Source organism: Pan paniscus, chromosome X (genome assembly GCF_029289425.2).
Source record: "Pan paniscus chromosome X, NHGRI_mPanPan1-v2.0_pri, whole genome shotgun sequence".
NCBI classification, from domain to species: Eukaryota; Metazoa; Chordata; class Mammalia; order Primates; family Hominidae; genus Pan; species Pan paniscus.
Genome location: NC_073272.2, coordinates 8,312,866 through 8,334,255, shown reverse-complemented (window position 1 = coordinate 8,334,255; position 21,390 = coordinate 8,312,866). Strand labels below are relative to the sequence as shown.

At 41.4% G+C, this 21,390-nt stretch overlaps 1 protein-coding gene across 1 annotated transcript in view; it reads left to right on the top strand.

Annotated features, from left to right (window-relative positions):
- The window catches only part of LOC117978593 (variable charge X-linked-like), a 433,542-nt gene that overhangs the window by 187,889 nt on the left and 224,263 nt on the right, over positions 1 to 21,390 (top strand). Inside the window, exons 2-3 of the mRNA XM_055106424.2 lie at positions 6,533 to 6,714; positions 20,409 to 20,724. The gene's annotated coding sequence lies outside the window, so the exon portion shown is untranslated. The remainder of the gene's footprint in view (positions 1 to 6,532; positions 6,715 to 20,408; positions 20,725 to 21,390) is intronic.

The following is a 21,390-nucleotide window of genomic DNA, read 5'->3' as shown; positions in this document are numbered from 1 at the left end:
TATCTATCAATCATCTACCTTTTTTCTCTACCTATCTCTATGATCTATCTTCTCTATCTCTATGATCTATTTATCTATCTCTTTCTATCTATGTTCTATCTTCTCTATCATCTATCTATCATCTGTCTATATATCTTCTGTCTCTATTTGCTGATATATATCTATCATCTATCTATCAATCGTCTTTTTTCTCTATAATCTATCTATCTCTATGATCTATCTTCTCTATCTATCTATATCTATCTACTTATCTATCTATCTATCTGTCTATCTACCTACCTATCTATCTGCCTACCTAGGTATCTTAAATAAACAAAACTTCTACCCTACCTCTTTGATTTTTCCTCCTTCTTTCCTTCCCTTCACATCCTATATCCAATCGATGCTCAGGTTGTGCTGCCCTACCTATTTTCTCCCTAGCTAACCATCAGCGCTCCAGCTTGGGGGCCATGAGCTCTTATTCCTGGCCTGTCTCTCACTGCTTCCACTCATCCTCCCTTCTTTATTTGTTCACACTGCAGACTCAGTCACTTTTGGCAATAAGAAACACCTGCTTTTTAAAAAACCCTCCAACAGCTTCCCATTAAACTTGGGACACAATGCAAATTCCTTCTCAAGACCCCAAGGTCCCGAGTGACCCACATTCCCTGCCTATGGCTTGAACCTCATCTGTTTCTACTCTTCTTGCTCACTAGCCTTGGACTGCACTGTTGCTTCTTCTATTTATTTATTTATTTATTTATTTAGAGACAGAGTCTTGCTCTGTTGCCCAGGCTGGAGTGCAGTCGTGCAATGTCGGCTCACTGCAACCTCTACCTCCTGGGTTCAAGCGATTCTCCTGCCTCAGCCTCCCTAGTAGCTGGGATTACAGGTGCCTGCCACCACACCCTGCTAATTTTTGTATTTTTAGTAGAGACGGGGTTTTGCCATGTTGGCCAGACTGGTCTCAAACTCCTGACCTCAAGTGATCCGCCTGCCTCAGCTTCCCAATGTGCTGGGATTACAGGCGTGAGCCACCGCGCCCGGTCTCTTCTGTTTAATTAACTGACAAATCCACCTTCTCTGCATCTGCATGGCTCTTCCACTATTCAGATGGTTTAGGTATCATCTCTCAAAGAAACTTTCCCTGAGCGTTTGTCGAGACTATACCCTCCACATTTATCTCCTTACTCACTGTGACCCTTTATTTCGTTTTGTGGATTTATTTTCCCCTTCAAGAGAAATAGCAAAGTGATAGAACTAACTTTTAAAAATATACCTATTTACTTGTTTTTTGTCTTCTTCTGCTTCAATGTACAGATGCTCCTCGACTTATTTTTATTTTATTTTTTGAGACAGGGTCTGGCTCTGTTGCCCAGGCTGCAGTGCAGTGGCACGATCTCGGCTCACTGCAACCTCTGCCTCCCGGGCTCGAGTAATCCTCCAGCCTCAGCCTCCCAAGTAGCTGGGGCTACAGGTGCATGCCACCATGCCTGGCTACTTTTTTTGTATTTTTTGTAGAGATGGGATCTTGCCATGTTGCCCAGGCTGGTCTGGAACTCCTAGGCTCAAGGGATCTGCCCACCTCGGCCTCTGAAAGTACTGGGATTGTAGGTGTAAGCCACTACAGCCAGCCCCTTCTCAACTTATCATGGGGTTATATCCTGTCATCATCAGTGGAAAATATCATGAGTCGAGACTGCATTGGATCCATCTAACCTACCAAACATTGCTCAGCCTAGCTGACCTTAAACTTGCTCAGAAGACTTACATTTGCCTACAGTTGTACATAATAATCTAGCACAAAGCTTATTTTATAATAAAGTGTTGACTATTTTATGTAACTTATTGAATACTGTCCTGAAAGTGAAAAACAGACTGGTCGCGTGGGTGCTCAAGGTATGGCTTTTACTGAATGCATCTCGCTTTTGCACCACAGTAACACTGAACAATTGTTAAGTCAAACCATAGTAATTTGGGGGTCTCATAAGAGAGAGACTTTCTCTATCATTTCCATTGTCTTCTCCCCCCGACACTTTGAACAATTATCAGTGGAAATCTTTTGTTATGAAATAGAAGAACATAAAATTTGAGGTTATATATTAATTAGTATTTTTCTTTACTAAGCAGAGGCTTTGGGAACAAAATTACAGCCAAAATGTCAGAAATTATATGGGTCTGCTTTAGCAGTCATGAATGTATATTTTTCTAAGCTTTTGGCAGTGACTGCAAAGATAATCCTTGAGTTCAAAGCTTAAAATAAAAGCAAACAATTTACCCATATGTATATAATAAGTTCAAGTATAAAAGTCAATTAGTATTTAAAAGAAAGTAATTAATGACCACAGTGTCTCATCCTCAACAGATAAGAAATTATGTTCCAAATTTTGATCCCAAGTAATTGTGCTATAAAACATCAGGAAATTGTGAAAAATGTGCCAGGGAAAGATAATTACCTACAGTTGCATTAAGGATTGTATCAATTGGATTGGATTCAGCAGTAATGCCACCTAATTTTTTAAAAATAATATTCTACAGCACAGAAAGCACAAAAGCAAAACACAATATGACAAGAGACAGAGAAATGTGAAAATTGTCTTCAGCAATGGCATAGCAATGACCCTCTTCGCTGGGTGTCTGCCTAAATAGAGTTTGGCATGCAATGCATTTTGCTAGGTGATCTGTACCAATGCACACAGCTACCAATAGCAGAGACACAGATGTTTCAGCTTCTATTTAGCAGCTAGCCCAAGGTCTAAAGGCTACATGTTTTGAGGGTAATAGAAGCAAGGAATTTTATGTTCTCTTGTCATAATTGATATTGTGGGGTTTTTTTAGGCTATTCAAGATTCTAACTATTCCTTGGTTAATTTTTAATGGATTTTTGAGTGGCCCTCAAATCATTTCGGAGCTCTGTCTACTGAGATGAAATCACAGACTTCATGAACCATGGGAAATTTAACCAGTGACATGCTGGTGAGCCATTGTTAAAATCTTCCAATGTATTAATAAATCAACCGGAGACAGAGACAAAGGTCGGGGGGTGGGGGGAGAGACAGAGAGTGACAGAGAGAGGAGAAAGAGAAGTTCAAGACTGAACATGAAGGATCGAAGGATCTCTGGAAATGCCTCCCAGAGCAGTAAAGAGGAAAATATTGAAAAAACAAACAAACAAATAAACATGGGTTTTGAAAGAAATAGAAAAAGTTTCCATTGACTTTTAAAGATGTAGAATGTGGTGATGGAATATTTTATAAGATACTGTGGAACAAATACCAGGGGTATGATGGATGTAATTCAATGCCAGCTATAAGCAAAAAGAGGCAGTAAAGGTAATATGGATGGGTGAAAAAGAGATGCCCAAATTTTCAAGCAGATTGGATAGTTTAATCTGATGCTCAGAAGAGTGAAATGTGCACTCCTAAACTTTTGAAAGTTTGAAAATACAAAGACTCAAGGTAGCATAGAATGTTTGCAATACCTGACATCTGAGCTAAGACGTGTTACCAACACAATGCCCCAAAAGAGTGGATGCTATTGCAGAGAAAAGGGATTCCATACAAAATAACAGACAACATTCATTCAGAGGGTTTCTTTTTCTTCTTTTCTTCTTGTTTTATTTTTATTTTTTTGAGAAACTGCTGAAAATTTCACTCAGAGGGCTGTAATCTGTGTAAGACAGGTCTCTTGAACTGAGATACTACTATTCTTCATGTGGGACTCATGATACTAAGAAAACAGATACCCTGTGGGTTTCTTTGCTAAGGTCTGATTCTGCTTCAGGGTTTGTAAATCCAAGACCCAGGACTGAGTATGTCTATCCCACTTCTGTGTTCCTGGTGCCAGGCATTCTGTTGGGCACCTAGTGGATGATTCATAGTTATTGAAGAAGTGAATGAAGAGTGAAATGGCACTGAGTTGACTATTAAATGAGTCCACAAGTGACCTATAGAGTCAATGCCATGAGGTTTTAGAAGGAGAGAGAACAGCACATTGAGTATTACTGGAGGTGGTTGGGCTTGGTGGAGACCTTACATAATAGTTGAAATTTAGAGAGAAATGACCTGAGTCATTTCTCAGACAAGAATGAGCATGGCATGTTCAGGTTCCATCATACAGGACCTCAATGCAAGTGGAAGAGAAAGCCTCTCATTAACTTGAAAAAGAAAAGCATACATTGGGCAAGAATCCAGGGCCCTACCAATGCCTTGCCATCAAACCCATATCTGTTTATAACAAATGCTGCCCAATTTGTCTTTACATGTCAAATGGCTTCCTTATAAAGTTGCTGGGATTTTTTTGGTAGTGGTGATAGGGATAGAGAAGATATAAGAGTGACATATTATATAATATGTTTGCCATACTGCTCACTGCTTGTTGGAACATATTTAGGAAAAATTAAGTTAAAGCACCAGTTTATATAAAAGGGAATTAAAGTGGTTTTTTTTTCTTATAGTAAACTTACCTAATGATTATGTTTTAATGGGAAGAAATAGAAAACGCGCAAAGTATGTGTAAGATTGGAATGCCATCCGGGGAGATAACACAATTAAGGTGCAAGAAATGTCAATTTCTATGAAAATGAAAACCATTAAAAAAGAAATATAATTTGAAGAAGAATGTTCAAACATTGAAATGTGAAATCTCTTGGAAACGAATCCCTGGGTAGTAAGGAAATTAGCTAATGGATTTTCTTACCTGTATGGAAAGCATTTGCAGAATAGAAGAATCTTAAAAACAAAATAAAATCACAGGTAATGCAATGTAGTTTGATTCAGTAAATTTAAGTAGGCAGCTATATAGAAAGAACTACTTCCAAAACTAGCTGGTGGTGACTATAAGCCACAACACATTTTAGGGAATTACCAGAATCAAATCGAATCAGAAATAATGAATTACTCATTGATGTGTTCAAAGGATGACAGTCAATGTGATCACGTGCGTCTCTGAGAGGGGAATTAAATTTAGTTATTCATGGAAATCATGTAAAAGATAACGTCGTGGAAAGATTCAGGGTTCTGGTTAGGGCTTGCTGAAGATGCTGTGTAGCGATTGCACTGGGTTATGTGGGGATGGGGGTTTTGAGTTTTGCCTTTAATTCTTTCCCTGAATTTGTCTTTATGTTCCTTGCCCATCCTTGCATGTGCATTATGGTGTATGCAATTGCTACCCTACAAAGACCTTCTTAGGTATTTATGATCCTGTTGAAAATGAAAGGCTTGTCTACACAGGTTGCACATTCATTTTCACTCTGCAGCTTGCGAAGATTAATCATTGATCTGACAAAAACAGTGTTCCAAGGAGTCAGGGTAACTAGGACAATGTTTGGATAGATAACATGTTAAGGAGGATTTTGACAACCCGTCAGGAAGCAAGTCTGTATTACTGTTGACTAAGAAATAGCTTTCTCAAGTCAAAGAGACTAAAGAAGTGGCTATACCCCTCAGATGCTGAGTGAGACAAAATTTATAGGACAACGAAGATGAACAGGTAATTCCTGCACCTTGGGTAAAGATTGCTGATGGTGCCAGTGCTTCAAAGCTGGTTTCCCTTCCGTAGACTCTCCACCCTCTCAGATCTAGTAAATCAGTTTCCTGACATGTTCCAGGAGTAAGACCTAATTCTGGAGGGATGCCAGCCCTGACATCCAGGATCTATGTTGCTGAGAATGAATATGTGTCCCATAATGTCTGTTTGTATAATCCAATGCACACAACCAAGCAGCATAAAGCACAAACAACATTTGCACCCTGCTTGCAAATATAAGAAATGAACAACAAGCCTCAATTAGACTCGAATGATGTGTACATGATCCAGTGACCAGAAGACGTTGATGTGAATGTATTTGTAAAACTTCTGCTGGAGGGCATCTAAACTAAAAAACAGAGACAATTTGCATGGTGGTTAGTTTTATGTGTTAACTTGACTGGGCTAAGAGATGCCCAGACAGCTGTGAAATGTATTTTGGGGTGTGTCTGTGCTTCCAGAAGAGATTAGCATTTAAATCAGGAGAATGAAGAAAGAAGATCCATCCTCACTTATGTAGATGGGCATCATCCAATCTATTGAGGGCCCGTGTGGAATAGAAAAGCTGAAGAAGAATAAATCTGCTCACACTTCTTGAGCTGAGACGCCCATTTTCTCTTGCCCAGGGACACTGGCACGCTTCATTCTCAGGCCTTCGAACTTGGGCTGAATCATACTATTGGCTTTTCTGCTTCTTCGGCTTGCAGATGGCGAATTTTGAGACTTCTTGGCCTCTACGACTGCATGAGCCAAATTCTGTAATAAATCTCTTCTTATATATCTCTCTCTTTATAAATAGCTGTTTTCTCTGGAGAACCCTGATTAATACAATTCACTTCTGAGTCCTAATGGGAAAAGCACAGTTATCTCCAATATTCCACAAATTAAAAGTCCATTCATGACTTAATTTTTCACAAATTGAAAACATCACCACTCGTGTTCATTGCCTAATTATTGACTGGTGATTAGTGTGTACTCCTTCCCGGGACTCACGAAATCCGGTGTTCACTAAATCCTTCCATTACAGGAAAGAGGTCTCGATCCAGACCCCAAGAGAGGCTTGTTGAATGTCACACAAGAAAGAATTCGGGGCGAGTCCACAGTGCAAAGCAAAAGCAAGTTTATTAACAGAGTAAAGTGGTGAAAGTACAGCTACTCCATAGACAGAGCAGGGCGTTCCCGAAAGCAAGAGGAGGAACGCATCCACCGGTAGGTACAAAACTTGTTTATACATAAAATAAAAAAAAGATCATGGGGAAAAGTGCTCTGCTACAAGGGTTTGTGATAAAGGATTAATTTTCTTTATTACTACATTCTGCAAGAATCAATATTATTATCTTTAAAGCAAAATTAGGAGTGCTTCTGTTCTCAAGATATAGGGATATTGGACACTCCCAATTCTGGGTCTGTTTACTAAACATTATCCATCTGTTAATAATAAGATAATAAGATAAGTTATTATCTTAACTGTAAACATCTAGAGGCTAGGAACACCTAACTTTCTGGGAATGCAGCCCAGGAAGTTCCAGCCTCATTTTCCTAGCCCTCACTCAAGATGGAGCCGCTCCGGTTTGCGGCATGAGGGTGGGAGTATGATAATATGTGCAAGACCTTAGGCCAATCTGTTTGTAAAAGATGCCAATGTTCTTTGCAGCAGGAGAGAAATCACGGAGAAATGATCTCATTCTCATAAGGCAAACTCAGACTTCCTGGTGAACCAACTGAATCTCTTCCTTTGAAAATGCTGGCTCACTTCATTGCACACAAAGCAGAGAAAATACATTAATTAAAGTTCCTACAAGTGTTACTTTTCAGACATTTTTAAAGATGTCTAGGTGACTGACATCTTCTAGACAGGCTGTTGGGTTTTGGAAGATTGGACACCAGGGGAGACCAATCGTATGGTGGAGGCCATTGCTCCATGTGCCCAGAGTATTGTCAGAAATCGTAGATGTGGTTATTTTATTTTATTTTATTATTTTATTTTGAGATGGAGTCTTGCTCTGTAGCCCAGCCTGGAGTGCAGTGGTGCGATTTCTGCTTGCTGCAACCTCCACCTCCTGGCTTCAAGTGATTCTCCTGCTTCAGACTCCTGAGTAGCTGGGATTACAGGCACCTGCCACCACGCCCAGCTAATTTTTGTATTTTTAGTAGAGATGGGGTTTCACTATGTTGGCCAGGCTGGTCTCAAATTCCTGACCTCAGGTGATCAACCCACCTTGGCCTCCCAAAGTGCTGGGATTACAGACGTGAGCCACTGTGCCCGGCAATTAGATGTGTTTTAAAATGTATCCAGGGATGGAGCTGTACTGTTCACAGGCAGGGTTTGTATTTAGAAAGGAAAAGGGAGAATCAACTACTAGGGCACCGGAATTTCCCGTCCTGGCATGAACCCAGGAGCACCCAATACTATCCGCGTTTCCAGGAGTTATGTCCACATTTCTAGCACTCTCCGATTTAAGCCCATGAGCCTAAATTATGTCTTAGGCAGTGTAGACACGATGTGGTTTTATAGGCTCTTAAACGTTCATATGGATAATTCAGAAAAAAAAAATCCTCTTGAGAAAAGGACTCTGATAAGCGTTTCTCTTCACCAGGTTTGCCAAATCCAGGCAACACGGTGTCAGGTATGACCCAACCTGCTCAGGTACATAACCACCAAAAGAACAGAGTTTCTCAGCCTTGGCATTAGTAATACATTAGGCTGCATAATTCTCTGTTGTGTGCATTGTAAGATATTTAGCAGCATCCCTGAATCAATCCTCCAATAATCTAACAATTCTGAAAGTCCTAAAGTATTCCCAGGCATTGCTAAGGATCCCCTCTCTGAGAACTACTTCCCTAGTGGAATTATTTCCCCTGGAACTTTACAAAGGAGGCAAAGGATTTACTTAGGCTCATTAAAGCACTCCCCAGAAAGAGACTTCTATGGAGTCCATGACATGCAGTTTCTGTTCTGAAAACAGAACCAAAAGCCAAATCAGGATTTCAGGTGTAGGCAGCTCAAAAACATACCTTTGATCCTTCAGAGGATTCTGAGAGGCAGGAACCTACCTGTTCCTTGTTTGTCCATGAATTACTTTCATCTCTGGGTCCAAAATTGGGAGGGAAAAAGTGTTTTGGAGAAGTTGCATGTAACTTTATCCCAAGAAGTCATCATGTGACACAGACTGATCATGTCAGAATGATCATAAAAAAAGAGTGCCGTAATGGGTGACCCATGGCCTTTTAGATGCGTATCCCTTGAGAATGAATCAAGTTTATATTACCTGGACATATTAGAATATCAGACCCATAAAAGTTTGATGAATGAATATCTTTTACCACCAAGTCATGCCATGGTGTGATATGTGATTGCTGGTGTGATATGTGATTGCTGTTGCTGTTGTTATTGTTGTTGTGTGTGTGTGCATGTGTGTGTGTGTAGCTTGGCCAATGAATAGTATTTCATCCTAATAGGTAATATTATAATGCTGTCCTCCCTCTTACTTGCATTTTTGTTGTTTTTGTTTTTGTTTCTTTTGAGACAGAGTCTCGCTCTGTCACCCAGGCTGGAGTGCAGTGGTGCCACCTCCTAGGCTCAAGCGATTATCCTGCCTCAGCCTCCTGAGTAGCTGGGATTACAGGTGTGTGCCACCACACCTGGCTAATTTTTGTATTTTTAGTAGAGGCGAGGTTTCACCATGTTGGCGAGGCTGGTCTCGAACTCCTGGCCTCAAGTGATCTGCCTGCCTCAGCCTCCCAAAGTGCTGGGATTATAGGCGTGAGGCACTGCACCCGGCCTGTTTTTGGTGGTGGTGGCGGTGGTGGTGTGTGTGTGTGTGTACATGTTTATCCAGCCAGCCTCTCATCCTGAGATGAGATAATTGGGGAATTCATTCGCCATCATGCATCTAATGAGTTCCTGCTGCTACACGCCTTGAAGCCTAGGATGAGGACTCACTCAGGTGCAAAGCATCTCAATTGCAAATCAACTTTTTGGCTGTTCTGAAGGATGATCATTTGTCTTTTCCATGCAAACCATGAAGCCTGTATTGGACCAGCCTATCCCTGCCTTCTTTATTTGGTGAGAATCCATGGAGCTATTTTCAGTGATACAGTGTCTTGACTGACTAAAATGTTTATATCTATATCTAAATATATGTGTATACACTTAAACACTCTGTAGTTTAAGTCTGTGAGCCTAAATCATGTCTTAAGTAGTGTAGACATGGTGTGGTTTGATGGGATCTTAAAAGTTCAAATGGATAATTCAGAAGAATTATATATATAATATAGATTATATATACAGTCTTTTGTGTGTGTATATATGTATATACACATACACACACACATATTCATAGATACATATGTGACGCTGATCAAGAATATGTGTGTGTATGTGTATATGTGTGTGTATGTGTATATATGTGTGTATATATACAATATGTATATATACATATATACACAAACAAAGGATTTTTTCCTTTGCTTTTCTGAATATGCCTAATATTTTTGAGGTTTTAAAGAGAAGAATGTGTCTATCTATATTTGTTTCTTTTTAATGGCATTTTTGATACAAGTACAAGAACATGCTATAGAACTTCAAGAGGGAGAGTTTTCTTTCCCTTGACTTTATTTTCATTTTTGAATTTTTTGAGATAGGGTCTCTCTGTGTTGCCCAGGCTAGAGTGCAGTGGCGTGAACATAGCTCACTGCAGCCTCAGACTCCTGGGCTCAAGTGAACTTCTGCCTCAGCCTCCCAAGAAGCTGGGACTATATGCATGCCACCACACCCAGCTAATTTTATTTTTTTTGGTAAAGGCTGGATCTCACTATGTTGCACAGGCTGGTCTTGAACTCCTGGGCTCAAGAGATCCACCCGCTTGGTCCTCCCAAAGTGCTGGGATTAAAGGCATGAGCCACTGCACCCTACCTTTTTCTTGACAATAGAGTAGCTCCATGGTCATGCCTTAAGCTGCAATGCCGTTATGTCAAGTGGGGAAACCTAATGTAATCTACCTGTCAGTAAGCCTGGTCCAAGGGCAGTTGAAACGCTTGGAATCTGAGCTTTAGATTAGGGTTGGAAGTCCAAGAATGTAGAAGTGAGTCAACGCAAGCACAGAAAATGACCATCTCTCCTGGTCGACAGGCTCAGTGGGTGCCCACTTAGAAAAGACCCTCTGTCTTTATTGGGACCTTCTGTTCTGTTTCTCTCTGGGGCACAGCAAAGCTTTGCTTTCACACTGCTTTGCTTTCATACCCTCGGCACAGCACAGGTCTTGTTTTGTGGCATGCTCAGAACTGCAGACATTCCTAACATTCACAAGGAGGATGAATGAAAAATTATTGAGTTTAAAAATAAAGGCCATTCTGGAGCATGGGAAGTGGACATGGACGGAGGTCTGTGAACCCCCGGCGGCGTTCTGAATGAACCCTGTTGTTGGATTGCCGCATTCCCCTCCCCCTGCTCTTTGCTTTCTCATTGCCTGTGCTAAAAATAGCAAATAATTAGCAGTGGTCACAATGCTCGCTCTTATGCGCACCTAGTATATTTCAATCCTGCTGGAGCCCTTGTGCCATGCTCTGGTTCGAATTGGCTTTCCCATTTGGTATCCAGAGAGCTAATTCATTTTGTGGCCGCACTCCTGCATTCTTGATCAGTCTTTGACAACGAACACTGTCTGCATAACAAATGTGTCTTTCTCAGGCTACAGCAACTACAAGAATGATTAACATGAAATAAAGGCTCCAGCCGGCACGCTCTCCCCGTTCTTCCACGGGTACCACTGTTTTTATTTAACCCTTCATTTGTCAGCTCTGTGGGAAATGGTCTTTCTCTCTCTATCTCTCTTTCTCCCCCCATGCTGAGTTCAAAACTAAACAGGGGTCCCCGGCCTCCTCGGAAGCCTCAACTTCTGCGGGCTCCCTCTTGGAGAGCTGCCTGCGGCACTCTGGATGCAAATGATTATTCACTCTCTGCTCCCTGACATTTCCTCAAGCACTGCATCAAAAGGGGCTGAATCACACATCCTGTGTCTTGCAGGGAGCCCCAAGTCACCATGTTTCTCCCAGGCTGCAGGTGACATGCAGGGGAACTTGGGGAGTGTTAATTCCCTGGAAATCAAAGAGGGCAAAGCAGCAATGCTCAGGGTGGCTGGCCTTGGGAGCTTGGCCCAAGGCTGCAAATAGATTTGCAAGCCTCGTCATCCTGGCTTTTCAGCTCAGTTTCTTCGTTGGGGATGTATAGATACCCTATTCTTTACCAGAGTGTGGGTAGGTCCTGTTCCAGATAGAGGGTGTTTCCAAGACTTCCCTTTCGGGACTGCCCGCTTAGCAAGTCCTACCTTTGAAACTTTGGAGAGAGAATATTTCAGGGACGTAAGGGGGCCAGCGTGACTATAAAAAGGCATAGAAGCTTGCTTCTGCTCTGATGAGCAGTCTGTCGAGCTGTTTCCACAGCCCCCTTCTCATTTTCCCTCATTAAAACATGCCAACAGCTTCTCTTATCTGCCTCGGAATAGTCTTTTCAAAATGCATCTTTACTGGAAAAAAGAGTACTTGTAGCATGGGTTCGTGGCGGGGGTACAGGTATCTTTCGAAGCTATTAAAGCAGCACTATAGTAGACTATTGCTCATTTGCACCTCTCAAAGTCTACAAATTTTCCTAATTCAGACAGAAAACCGAGGCTTTTTACAGTCAACTGGTGAAAATGGATAGCCTTACCTGTTTCCGGGTAGGTGTCATAGTTTCTGTTTAAAGTTTCCATGTAAGTATAGACCTTGCTATAAAGGTTCAGAAAGGAAGAGGAAGTATCAAATAGATCCTACAGTGTGCTACTGTATCTATCTGCTTGCTTGTTGACTTGTTTTTCTGTTTCTCTATTGCCTCTTCCCCACAAAGGATTTGAGGCAAGCTCTGTAAAGATGGATGCAATGGAATCGGCACATGGCTTAAAATAAAAAGGAAATAGAAAATAAGCCAGAAATATACTATTTACAAATTCTGCCTAAGGTGAACCAACTCCCAGAAATTTAACGAGTGCATTCATACCGTTGCAAAATATGCATATGTGAATAGTAAAGCTTCTGCAGATCCCTAAAGAATTCAGAGCAAATAATACAGCTTAGGTTAGGCTGATGAAAGCCACGGCTCAAAGCAAATGAGGATATTTCTATTGGGGGAGTCCTCTGGGAGTGAACTTTTCAAAGCACTGAGCCTAGTTATAAAAATATCTCACATGTTGTATTGTGCTCGGCAGTTACAAAGGGCTTTCTGCACAAGTTCTATCATTATTATCTATACCACTAAGTAGGTAGGGTATTTTTACCCTTAAGGTGTAGGTACAGAAACTGAGGACTGATAAATTAAAAAGCTGGGCAAAGCATCATAAATAGCAAGGAAGCAGTGAGACTGGAAATATATAGCATCTATTTCTCCTGGATTGAGAGAAAAATTAACCCAGAATTGGTGATCCAGCAATATTTGCAATAGAATAAAAATAGCCAATAACCCATATTGTCTTCCTTGTTTGTGATGAATGAAAGTATTGGTTTTCCCTCCACAGAAAGAGCTCAGATCCAATGAAGTGGCCAACACAGCATAAAGATAAAAATGTCTAAACGCTATAATTTGGTAATTATGATTCTGAATTTAACTCAAGGAAATATTCCGAGATGTGTGGAAATATTTATTGTCAAGAGTATTCATGGAGTATTATTTGTATTTCATAAAAAATGGGAAAAATCAAATGGCCCCAGATATAATGATTAAGTGCATAGTGGGCTTGTTTTATATTAAAAGATTACAAGTAGATGTTAAACTGTGTTTTCAAATAATAGTACAGGATGTGGGAAAGTGCGTATGATATAGGGTGAAGTGAAACTATTGCAAATTATAAAAGTATATATGGAGCATCAGTTCTCAAACTTTAGAATCCCCTGGAGGGCTTGATAAAATAGGTAGTGACCACCATCTGCCTCCAGAGTTTCTGATTCAGTCAGTCCAGTGTGGGGACCAAGAAACTGTGGCTTTTTTTGTTTGTTTGTTTTTTGTGATGGACTCTTGCTGTGTCACCCAGGCCGGAGTGTAGTGGCGCAATCTCGGCTCACTGCAAACTCTGCATCCCGGGTTCAAGCAATTCTCCTGTCTCAGCCTCCCAAGTAGCTGGGACTACAGGCTCCCACTGCATGCCTGGCTAATTTTTGTATTTTTAGTGGAGATCGGGTTTTGCCATGTTGACAAGACTGGTCTCAAACTCCTGCCCTCAAGTGATTTGCTCACCTTGGCCTCCCAAGGTGCTTGGTTTACAGGCATGAGCCACCATGCTGGACCTAGAAACTGTGTTTCTAATAAGTTCCTAGGTAATGTTGATGCTATGGGTTCAGGCACCCCATTGAATTAAATACATGTGTATTAAGTGTGTGAACAAGGCCGTCCTTGCTTGCAGGATAGTGCTGTTCACACTGGCTGGTGATCGCACTCAATGGGGAACCTTTAAAAAGGTATAAATGTCCAGTGACGTTCTCCAGTGAGAATGTAAAGTGGCACAGCCACCGTGAGAAAGGGTTTGTCATTTCCTCAGTAAGGTGAAAACGGAGTTACCATATGTCTTAGTCCTTTCTGGCTGCCATAACAAAATGCCATAGGCTGGGTGGCTTATAAACAGTAGACATTTCCATCTCACAGTTCTGGAGGCTCAAAGATCAAGGCACCAGCAGATCCAGTGCCTGGTGAGAACCCGCTTCCTGGTTCATAGACGGGGCCTTCTCGCTGTGTGGTGGAGAAGGCACATGTTGGAAGAGGTGAGGGAGCTCTCTGGGGCCTTTTTCATAAGGACACTAATTCCATTCATAAGGGCTCCACCCTCATCACCGCTCATCACCTCCACCCTCATCACCTAGATCATGTCCCAAAGATCTAAGTCACCTCTTATAGCTCCATCTTGGGGGTTGAGATCTCAACGTATGTATGACTTTTGAGAGGACAGAGACATTCAGTCTATGGTACCATATGAACCAGCAATTACACTCCTAGGCATATTTTATATACATATATGTGTGTGTGTGTGTGTGTATGTGTGTATATGTGTGTGTATATGTGTGTATCTATCTATCTATCTATCTATCTATCTATCTATCTATCCATCCATGCCCCAAAAGATTAAAAACAGGTATCCAAAGACATGTAAATGAATGTTAATAGCAGGGCTCTTAACAATAATCACACTTGGAAACAAACAAAATGTATATCAACAGATTAATGGATAAACAAATGTGGTACATCTATACAGTTGAATAGTATTCAGCCATAAAGAGAAATAAACTACTAGTGTATACTACAATATAGATTAAAAAATTAGACTAAGTGAAATAAGCTAGACACAAAAGACCACATATTGTATCACTCTATTTATATGATATATTCAGAATAAGAAAAGCCATAGACACGGAAAGTAAATTAGTGATTGCTGGGGTCTGAGGATGGGAGCAGGGAATGAGGAATGACTGCTAACAGGCACTGGGTTTCCTTTTGGGGTAAAGAAAAAAGTGATAGTTGCACAACACTGTGAAAGTACTAGAAGCCATTGAATTGTACACTCTAAAACAGTTAATTGAATGTTATGTACATTTTGTCTCAATATTTTAAAATGTCCAGACAGCACCCTCAAGAGATTCTGATATCATAGTTTGGAGAACAGGCATTCATCTTTTTAAAAAGCCTCCCAAATGATGCTAATGTGCAGCTGGGCTTGACTTAAAACCCCAGATCTGGTAGGATTTCAAACAATAGTCGCAAAGGCTGAATAACACTGAGTGTTTATTTGGTGTGGTTCAGTGAAGCACAAGGGAGCTTGGAAAGATGGAAAGATCAATTGCAATGGCTGGATTCTTAGCACTTTGCTAACTTTGTGTCCATGAACCAGCCACAGCAACCCTACCTGGGAGCTTGTCAGAAACAGAGACTCTCCAACCCCACCCTTGACCTCGTAACTGAGACCTACCTTTTCATAAGATCCCTGAGGTTGACATAGGCAACAAAGCTTCAGGAGCACTGGAGAGGTTGTGTAGCCTTTCCATCATTGTGTTTTAGGAAACATTATGTTGCTGAGGTACTATTGCACACCCTGAGACAAATGGCTTGTATTGTCCAAGTGGTTTAGAAAATGTTGGTTGGAAGAAAGTTAAAACATAGTCATATCTTTCAGGATCTCTCTGCATCTTTGAGAAGTTCCCATGATGCAGGTCAGGCAAGCCACAAAGTGGGGTTTAATCCCTGAGGGTTCTTGGCTGTGTCTAGGAAATAATTGAAGGGCAAGCTGGAGGTAGAAGAAAACAGCTTTATTGAAGAAGCAATGTTACAGCTCCAGCTGTGTTACAGCTCTGTGACTTTTCCTGCAGAAGGGGATAACACTGTAGGCAGAGAGTGTCACATTTATGCCCACTTTTTTTGCTGTTGTTTCTGAGATGGAGTCTCCCACTGTGGCCTAGGTTGGAGTGCAGCGGCAGTCTCAGCTCACTGCCAACTCTTCCTCCTGGGTTCAAGTGATTCTCCTGCCTCAGCCTGCTGAGTAGCTGGGATTACAGGTGCCCACCACCACATCCGGCTAATTTTTGTATTTTTAGTAGAGACGGGGTTTCACCATGTTGGCCAGGCTGGTCTCAAATTCCTGACCTCAGGTGATCTGCCCACCTCAGCCTCCCAAAGTGCTGGGATTACAGGTGTGAGCCACAGTGCCTGGCATATACCCACTTTTAATTTCCTGCAGATTAAGGGGCAGTTTGTGCAGAAATTTCTAGGGAAGGGGTAGTAACTTTTGGGTCATCGGGTCATTGCCATGGAAAGGGGTGGAAACTCCTGGGTGTTGCCGTGACAATGGTAACTGACATGGCGCAATGGTGGGCATGTCTGATGGAAACCTGCTTCTGCCTTGGCCCTGTTTTAGCTACTCCTCAACTTGGTCCCATGACCAAGCTTTGCCTCTGGTGTTGAGTTCTGTCTCATACCCGACCTGCACCCAGCAACTCTCCACTGAGTATTGTCTGGTTTGCTGTGCAATCACATCCCAAACTATTTGAAAAAGGAAACTCCTTTTAAAGGACCACCTCATGACCCTGAGGGACTCTAGTGATCTGCAAAGTACAATCTGGGAAACGCAGCTCCAGGATCTTCTGGGCCCACCAAGCCTCAACTAAATGTTAGAAATTATCTTGAATTTGGTGAAACTTTAAGAGCAACCCTAAATTTCAGTACCCAAAAAGATGGAGTGTGAAGCAGTGGATTTCACTGAAACCTGTATCACAAAGCAAGAGAAAATGTGGAAAAGAAGCAAAGTCCCCTGATAGCATGGCTCTTTTTCATTGTAGACCAAAAAGATTTTGAAGTTTCATCCTCAGAGTTAGGGTAACCTGAAAAGCCAAGACAGCACAACCAACATGGAGCATGTTCCTGAGAAATGCCCAACTTTCCACTCATCTCCAAACACTGTGAACTTTTCCATCTAAATTTTCCAGGTTACATTTGTCTCAACTAATGTCTGAGAAAAACTTTAAGATGTGATTTTCAAATATATCCTGAGATGACTTAACTACTGTACTAAATAAAGCTATCCAGATGAAAAAGAAAGCTTGTGAACTTGTGGAAAAAGCTTCAACTATTGCCCTTCTAATCAGATCAACAGACTTGTCTTTTTTTGTCTTTTTGTTTTTTTTGAGACAGAGTCCCACTCTGTCACCCTAGCTGGAGTGCAGTGGCTTGATCTTAGCTCACTACAACCTTAATGTCCTGGGTTTTTTGTTGTTGTTGTTTGTTTGTTTGTTTTAATTTTCTGCTGTAGAGATGGGGTCTCACTTTATTGCTCAGGCTGGTCTGGAACTCCTTGGCTCAAGTGATCTACCCACCTCGGCCTCCCAAAGCGCTGGGAATACAGGCATGAGCCACTGTGCCTGACCTTCTTTTTTTTTTTTTCCTTGTCTGTATTTCTCTGAAAGTCAGATAATCCATACTGAAATTTGTTTTTCTGGGAATGGCTGGAAATATCAACATAATTTTTAAACTGGTGCAATCTATTCAAAAAGTTAGGTGGATGGGGACCTCAGAGTTGAAAGATGAATATGGTTATAGTGTTGAGGTGATGGAGAATGATTTTCTCTGTTCTGTATCTCAGTCTGTTAATATGAGTTTATAGATGAGCTGCTGACTCTGCTTGTAGCCCCTTAAACCAAAGGTGCCCTTAGCTTTCACGTCTGCTGAAGACTCAGGAATTGATTAACATAATTATTTTGGAAAACTGAGGAAAAATTTATTTCATTGTAATATAGGAAAAAAAAGAATTTCCAGCCCAAGCCCACATTTCTGAATTCAGTTAATTTCCCTAGATTTAACTGCTACATAAAACAAGTGATTCACAAGCAAATTGTGCTAATAAATGAGGAGACAAAAGCAAATGAATGCAAGAGGAGTGATGTGCACTGTGATTAGGATACAAGGCATTGCCCCAAACGTTTTTTAAAAAGATTTTACTGAGGGAAAAAAATAACATCTGTGGTTTTAATTCCTGAATAGAAAACAAATGTCAAGGTAGTTTCCATCCACATTTCACTTGGTTCTGCATCACCAGAATGGTGCAGGATCTTTTTGTTGAGGGTTTGGAGGGACTAGAAAACTACAACCTGAGGGCTGAATCCAACCTATACCACCTGGTTTTATAAATAAAGTTTTATTGACACACAGCTACACCCATTCATTTACAGATTGTCTGTGGCTCCCTTAATGCTACAACGGCAGAGTTGAACGTTTGCAACAGAGACCAGAAAGGCCTAAAATACCTGGGTCTTTGCAGAAAAGTCTGCCAATCCCTGGCCTTGAGTAATTCTGTGTATTAAGTCATTTATGTACACATTTCATGATCCGGAGAGTTTAATGCCAAAGAAGAACAATATCAGATCCATCTGTGATGTCAATAAACATAAGCCAACAAGTAACTATTGAGTTTTCTTAACTCTTACAACCCAATTCTGAGAATCTATTATGTGGAAGGCAAGGTGAGGGTTAGGAAGATGAGGAAAACTGTTCTTGCCTTTAAAATGGTCTAATGGGTGAGAGGCAAATGACTACTAATTTGAGTTGCGGACATGCTCCAAAAGAGATATTCACGAAGTTCTATATTGGGTGATGGATTAAAGAGGAATATAACCAAAAGCAGTCCAGTAGTTGCACAAGACTTCCTAAGGGCAGTGGTGTTTGGGGTAGTCTTCAAAAATGAAATGCATAAAAAGGAGATAATTCCAGCGTCCAAAGAAAGGAAGCTGGTCAGAAGGCCATGGACGTGCAGGTGTTGAAGTAGATCTATTAAATGGGTTTCTGGAGCAGAACAAGACTTCTAGGTGGCACGTTTCTTTCCATGGGGTCATCTCTCTGTGCATTTCCTGTGACTGTGCAATTCCCCAGGGCTCTGAGCCTGGTATGTGTGTCAGAGAGCAGTGGGAAATAAGGCAGATAGGAATGAACTTGAATGGGGGCAGATTTTACATTCCTGACTGAGGAGTTTGCATAGAACTCAGAGGAAGAGTTTCAGAGAGTGAAGCAACAACTTATTTGGAATGATTTAACTTTTCTATATGACTGAGTTGGATTAGAAGGGGGAGAGGTTGACTTCTTCTTCTGTCAGGGAAATTTTCCATCTCATGATGACTTCTGTCATGAGATGATAGGGTGTCATGATCTTTTCCTCATCATTTGAAACATAATGAGAGATATTTGCTTTCAGATGGGTCTTCTCTTCAAATTCACCAGGCAGCCCAGCATTGCATATCTGTCGGTCAGGTTCTGAATAATTTGTTGGCTTTCTATTCTTAATGCAGATGGGCACCATGTGGATGAATTGGTGGTGTGAAACGCTGTTTGGGAGGAAACAGCCCCAGCCCAAAGCCGGCAATCCTATGTATCTCCTTTCTTGCTGGCCTATCATAGGACAGGTGTGTTTCTTACAGGTTAGTTTGCATTAGAGAATGTGCGGCTGTGTGATGTGTGCTGACTTTCTGTAGATACCCAGGCAGCAGGTCATGGATCCATCACAAAGCCATAAAAAGACAAAAAACAAAAAACCAACAAAAAAACCAAGGCTTCTGGCTCCATCCCTATCTGCCTGCATGGTTTTGACAAATTATCTTACCCCATTGGGTCTGTGGTTTCTTAACTCTGAAACAAGGGGTCAGCAAAATATTTTCTGCAAAGGGCCAGATAATAAATGGGTTCAGCTTTTTAGGCCACAGCATCTCTGTTGCATCTACTCAACTCTGCCATTGTAGAAGAAAAGCAGCCACAGACAGGCATGCAAATGAATGTGTGTGGCCAGATTTGGCCAGCACAATGCAGTGCATCCACCCCTGGACTAAATAACTCCTCCGGCTCTAAGAAGATTGTATGATGGGAAGTCAAGAGTAGAAAGAAACACAGAATGTGCTTGAGCTTTTCATTTTCTGTAATGGGAGAGAGCTCCTTTTTGTAGAGGGAAAGGCTCTGAATGGGGCCAGAAACAAAATGAAAATGGAACTCCATTGTGGGAAGGGGTTCATTTAAGTCGCCCTAGTCACCTGTCCTTGAAGCTTGTCATGACTGAAACAGACTGTAGGGCTTTGCAGACCATCTGCAGAACAGACTGCTTGCAATTTATCCCCCGTTTAGGTTGTTCAGACCCCACAGTGCAAACAGACCCCAGCACATGACTGTAAACAGTTTCTTTATATTAATATTTTCTCGCCATCAAAATTGCTATTTATTTAAGTACGACTGAGAGCCCAGGCGCTAGGCTCACCCAGAATCCAGTCCAACAGACTTGATGAGCTTGTGATTGTGCTGTAAAGCAGCTCTCTAAGCAATAGGAAGATGCAGCAATGATAACGTACCTTTGCAATTTTCTCAGATACAACAAAGCTTTAAAGCACGAAAAAGATGAACTCGAAACACCAGTGACTGGAGGAACCATGACAACACAAACAAGAAGGAAACAAGAAAGAAAAAGCATAATCCTGGTTTTTGTGTTCTGAATTGTGGATTTGAAATTGAGGCTCCCGTGGCTGCTGACAGCCTGCCTTGATGCTGCTGATGTCTGGGTGATGAACAGTCATGGGTTTCCTCCCACCTGCCTCTGTGGATTAATGAAGAGCAAGGCAGGAATGGCAGACCTGCCATCTGGAGTGACCTTACCTGATAAGATTGTTCTGCCTTGCCCGCCAAAGGTGAGGAGGGCTTTCAGGATGCAGGAGACTGTTTTCCCCACACCTTAATGAGAAAAATTGACCTGTTTATTCACCAGCTGTCTTCTTTGTTTCTAATCCAAGCAATTGCTGCAAAATCTTTTTCACTTCTTCCATGTTGAAATTGAGCAGAAAGCCCCTCGAGTGGCTTATCTTTGGCAGACAACAAGGAATCAGGTTGGAGGAGTCACACAGACTCGCTGGGAGACACATGGAATGGGAGACCAGCAAATATTTACACACTGTGTTCAAGATCCATTCTTAGAAGTGTGAGCATAATTTATGTGACATTTCGAGCACTGTGCCAGTGAGCGCCTTCTCTATGTACAAAATGTGCTACTTTCGTTGTGGCTGTATCACTTTTGGTGGAGTGCAGCCTTTGTGAGTTTCAATGGTATGGCGGCCTTTTCTCTGGGGCAAGAGTAAACACCACCACGGAAAGCTATTGTTTGTGAGCTAGTGTTTTCTCTATAAAACTCGTAAAAGTGTGTTCTACCTGTTGTGAACTTCTTGCTGAAAACTGTTTACTTTTGGAATATGCATATATGTTCATAAAAAGGGAATGAAATCTATTGGGGCCCCCAAACGATGACAGAAATCAGAATGTTAAAATAACTCCAGCAATCTAGATATTTCCTGTAAGTTTTC